Here is a 6000-nt window from a genome sequence, read left to right on the forward strand (position 1 = left end):
GATGGAATTATATAATACATAAAAACAGACTCTTAGAAGAGGAAAGGGCCTTTGGAGAGCATCTTCTCCCTGAATTCCTTTACTTTACAGATTCAGGAAATCAGGGCCAAAAAGGTCATCTGCCTTCACGAAGGTAACTAATGGCTAAACCAAGAATATGTCAGGCTTCCCTGATTTTGATACCCTGGCTATTTTATTTCTATGCTGCTTTCTTCCAGAAGAATTTAATCCACAATTGAGATTTTTACTAAAAACTTGGCTCTTAATTTACATAGTTTTTTTCATAGTAAAGTCAAGTTATTTAAGAAATCCACTGTGCTATTCAAATCTGATACCATCATACTTTCAAAAAAGGGACTAATTAAAAACATGAACTAGACTGCCCTGTAATCTAGAAGATTATTTTTTAATCTTTTTCAGGATAATTACTCAAAATCAATCACTGTCAATTTGTAACAAGAAAAGAGATAAGAAATATTAGTGATATTTCATGGTTCAATTTCTTTTCAAGATGAGCAGATAAAATCAATCCAGCAACTGGGAATTGCATTACAACTATTTCTAAATGGAGTTTAGTGGCATCACTTTACATTCCATGTCCTTTGGTCTCCAACGCTCAATTTTTTGTGTGTGAAAAATACATGCACAGTGAATTTAAGATGGTATTTGGGAACTAATTACAGCCCCTTTCAGCTTTCCTAAAGGAGGCTTTCTTAGCACCAGCAAATGCCTTGCTTTATTTCTTTGCTCTTTGTCTAGTGAAAAAGGAATGACAAGCAACTGAATCTTGTATGATTCTCTTTTGAGTTGTAAAAGAGAATAAGAAAGGAATGTGCCAGTAAAGCAATAATATGGTGAATTTACATATTATCCACTCTTCTATAAGATTTATTTATTAAGCAACTTAACCTATTCTGCCTCTCCACCCTAATAACTGAAATCACTTAGCATAGTGTCTAGCATAGGGGTTCTAAATATTGTTTTTATAAATCCTAAACCATAACATAGGCATTTCCCCCATGTGTTAGTCAGATTTTTAAAATTCAGTTAATTTCTTCAGAAAACATCACATAACTCCAAGTAACTGTTTTTACTTGGAAATTTTGTCCTCACTGACATTACACAATTTTAACAGAGGAACCCAATTGAGTGAATTCTGATTCTGTGATGGGGGAAAAAACTGCTGACTCATGGTCCATCTGACACTTTCTGGCCAAATGCCTCATTATATAAGGATTTCTTCTGTAGTATGGCTACTTGCTGTTGAAACTTTTATCTCAGTGCTCACAGTGACCACAAATGTCACAAAGAACAGTGCAAGCACAGTGGATTAACAAGTATTTACAAGAGACGGACATGACTCAGTTGGTCTAAATGACTCTAGACGGAATTGCTCTTGAGATAGCGTTAGATACCCATTTGATGAATATTTTAGTCTAATCAAAGCCTCAATTTCTTCTCTAAACTGAGGATTAAAATATCTACTTTAGAAGGTTTTGGGAAGGGAAAAATGTGATGGTATTGGAAAGTCTCATAGCATGTACCTGACACAAGTGAGGTGTGCAACACTACTCCTATCTTTTATCCTATTATATGCCAGGCTGCTGATGTTTTGTGTATGTTCCTAAACAGTAAAAACTACAGTATTTGGCAACCTTCATTCAATCCATACCAATTTACAAGCCCCCAAAATATACCAGTCTGATAATGGGCAGAATTGCCACAAATGGTTGGCAATTGAAAGGGGTAATACCTTTTTAATTATCTAGCTGTATGCTTGGAAATATGTTTGGAATGCAGGATGGAGAATGCCACAGGAAACTAGAATTCTGGTGACTTAATTGCAAAGATGAAAAAAATTACCAGAGTTTGTCTTGACATAAGGGATTTTTTTCATATGAAATGAATGATCGTTTGTCAATGTACAATATCAGACTTTGGAAGTACAAAGTACCTGTAATTTTGTAATGGTCACCAGTATTCTCAAAGCAAAACCTGGTAAAGTAGATAAATAAAAACAAATTCTCCAAGACTGGCTTCAGCTACTTTTTATGCACCTACATTTCACTTAACTGTGCTAGAAAGACATAATTAATTGGTTTTTGATCAATATAGGCATTAGAATAATGATCTGGTCGAAAGTTCATACTGGGAAAGTTTGTAGCCTAACAAAACAGTGAAATATTATTGAGATCTTTGGGAGTGTGTTCTCAGGCTGTGCAAGTACCATGAATTTAATTCAGTAAAACATTTTTCTTTTGCCAAATTTATTCTCTGCTGCTGAGAATTTCAACAGGATGCACTTGAATTTTTAGCACACTACAAAAATCAAAGCATTAGACTTTACAGCATATAGAATTAAGGGCTGCGTTCAAAAACAAAACAATGGTTAAGTCACTGAATAAATTTTAGTATGCATAATGCCTGCTCTACATTGGACACTTTGAGGCTTGAAAAATTACATCATAAATAGTATTTTAATTGTACAATGGCCCCCACGTGAAGAGAAAATAATTACTTCATACAAAAGGGGTAAAAACACTGTATGAAGGAGAACTTTGGGAAGATGAGAATTGAATTAGTTTACTAGGGCTGCCGTAATGAAATTTCACAGACTGGGCAGCTGAAATAACAGAAATTTATTTCTCATGGTTTTGGAGGCTGGAAGTCCAAGATCAAGGTGTCAGCAGGTTTTTTTTCTCCTGGAGCCTTTTTTCTTGTCTAGCTAATGGCTGTCTTCTGGCTATGTCCTCATGTGGCCTTTTCTGTCCTTTTCCCTGTATTCAGGAATCCCTGGGTGACACTAGTCATATTGGATTAATACCACACCCTCTGGGCCTCATTTGAACTTAATCATCTTTTTCAATGCCTTATTTGTAAATATAGTCCCATGGATTAGGGCCTACCTATATAATCTCATTTAATCTCAATTACTTTTTTTAAAGGTCCCATTGACAAATAAAACCACCTTCTGAGTTACTGGTATTGGGACTTGAACATAGGCTAACTTTTATCCCCCCTCCAAATTCCTATCACCGAAATCTTCTGCATATAGCTAGTTCCTATTTCTTGCTGTGATTTTACTACTATCAAATTGATTTCCCTTTAAAAACGTAGCTAATTAGGACACTTGAGTGTTTTGTTACATGTATTATTGTAGTATCACTCTTATAGGGTCTGTAGGTTGGCTATTGACATGAGATGTTTTATTTTTGCTGGACCTTTATACTGTGACTATAATTTTCACAAATCTTTACTTGGATCCCAAATGAGGTGTTTAGTCTTATCCTCTGCTGTTAACTTTGTCCCAAGTCTCCTTTATAATTTTCATTGGAACAAATTACCAGGGTCAAATAGTTTAGCAACTCTTCTAAATCAAAGGATGGAATGAAAACTTATTATAAAAATGTAATTGATACTGTTACAGAAATACAGAATATGTGGGTTTCTCAACAAATACTTAGTTGATCTTTGGATTTCACTTTACATAAGTCCTTCTTTAAGTATAAAAGTAATATACAAAATAGCAAATTGATTTAATAGTCTGCAGCCCGAACAATGAATCTTCTAATTCCTTTTTCAACTAAATGAATAATTTTAAGTCTTTGCTGCCTCTGGAGAAAGAGTAATTTGCATGTTAGAGGCATGGCAAACTCTTCACAATATTTGCATTGCCTTGGTTAAGTAGAGCCAGAGTAGTTTCATATGGAATCATGTTATATTTCCAGTTTTCTTCCTAATACTCTGCCTATGAACTTCCTTTTCTAGCCCATTTCGATGTGATAAGACCACATGTCCTTGAGGGTGCCTCTTTATGCAAATCTGGGTCCCAGTATCTCAAAGACAAGATGGGAGCTTCTTTGCCTTTCCCAAGTATGTGTTTTATAAAACATCTACTTCACTTTTAAATCTATATTCTCTTCCTATTAAAAATATTTACAACTAAAATTTTTTAATACAAAGAAAACTTATTCCAAGAGTCGATTGAGAAACAGTAAAGATCAAGTTTAGATTTTTTATAGGATTTATTAAATGATCACAAATATTTCAAGACATAAAATTGAATATAACTTTGCAAGCATCGATTTTATTTTTCGCCTGAGATCATGAATTTTTTTTAATGGGAAGAATATTTTTATTCTTACTTACAAGTGGTCATTTGGTTGTAAATAGAAACTAAGCCAAAATGAAGATATTTGTAGGATACTATGTGGTTCACAGAATTGAAGAAAGACTTTAGCATTTGGTGTTAAGAAGCCACAGGAATCAGGGCAGCTCTGGAGAATGTAATCTCTTAGAAATTGAGTTGTACAGAGAATGCAAATGCTACTAAAATTGAAATTTGCTAAAGATTACTAGTTAATATTAAGATATCATAAAGACTTATGGCAGAAGGATGAGAAAACAAGCATCCCTTACTTGAAATGCTATAAAATGATCCATTGCTTAGCTCATTGGGAGCACAAGATAAAAAATGAAAATATTTATCCCATGAAAGTACTGCCAAAATAAGCACGGATCACAATGATGGCTCAATTTTCTAAGTTTTTCTTTTACCTTTCAAATCCTACATAGTAGAAATAAATCTTTGGAAAATTTAGTGGTTAAAGTGAACTCAACAGCTCTATACACGTTTAATAAATCTTTATAAGAAATCACCCAACAAAGAACAAAGACAAAAAACATTGTTTCTCAACTTGGTTTATTACATTCAGAATGAATATCTTATTCTTCATAAAACCTCATGTTTACCCAAACCAATACTTATATAATCAAGTGCATATTCTAATACTTATAATCCAGCAATTAAAGTCTATCTACAAACTTACCCTCCATATCCAATTGAATGTCATATAAAAGCACACATTTATAAGACATTACAAAAGAATATATTTTATATAAAAAACAGAGGACCCAATGTGTGACCCTGGGAAGAATAAAATGAAGCACAGAAAAATGAGCCAAAATAACCAAAAATTTTAGTTGAAGAAAATTTCTGAAACTGAAGATTTGAACCCGAGGTCTTAAAAGGAAAAAAGCAAATCATATGCTGTAAGAACATGCTATTCTATTTAGCTGCTTTTTTAGTAACACTCAACTTCAGAACACAGAGTAATATCTTCCAAATTCTGAGAAAAGAAAAAGAGCAACAAGAAACTTACATGTAGGCACTTTGTCTTACCAGAATAAAATATTTTTCAGCAAGCTTCAACACTGGAAATACAGCATATATGAAACTTCTATTTGATGATAAACTACATCAGACTAACAGACTAATCAAACCGAAGAATCCAGGAATTCATATGTCATGATAATAGATCTTGAACACATGTAACTATCTATTACATAACTAATACTCAATTATATAACTATAAAACTAATAGTAAAGGTGGGGGATGAAGGTTCCGTACCTGTAAATAACTGGTATATATCTTGACAATATAAAAATATAAATAATATAAAGAAAATAAGAATTGTCAAGAATTTAATATAGCCTAAAATGGACACATAATGTTAAAAGAAACACATATAATGAACTCATAACATTAAGGGTCTCCATAATATTTCTTTTGTAAGTTGATACATTTCTTTAGGTGCGTGTATCGTTTGTTATAAAGAAATATTTATCAGAAATTTATCAGAAATCCTGCGGTTTTTATTTTCCTTTTGTAAAATACATTTTATTTAAGTTTATATTAAAATCATGTATAATACAACCCAGGTTTTAAAATTATATCTGACAGCCTTTGTATTTTTACAAAGATAAGCCTGGAACAATGTTACCCAATTGTTACAAATGATTGTACTTCAGAGAGATTTTCTTTTTTTTTTTTTTTTTTTTTCTTTGCACATTTTGGGGCTACTTTGACTTTTTAATAGCTACGTACAATTTTAAGAAAAGAGAATTTATCATTTTCAAAAACTATTCTACATCATAATAGATATGTAAGATCTAAAAATATTAACTCATAACTAAATTGGAGAGAATAATAGTACCTA

Source organism: Pongo abelii, chromosome 6, assembly GCF_028885655.2.
Source record: "Pongo abelii isolate AG06213 chromosome 6, NHGRI_mPonAbe1-v2.0_pri, whole genome shotgun sequence".
Classification (NCBI taxonomy): Eukaryota; Metazoa; Chordata; class Mammalia; order Primates; family Hominidae; genus Pongo; species Pongo abelii.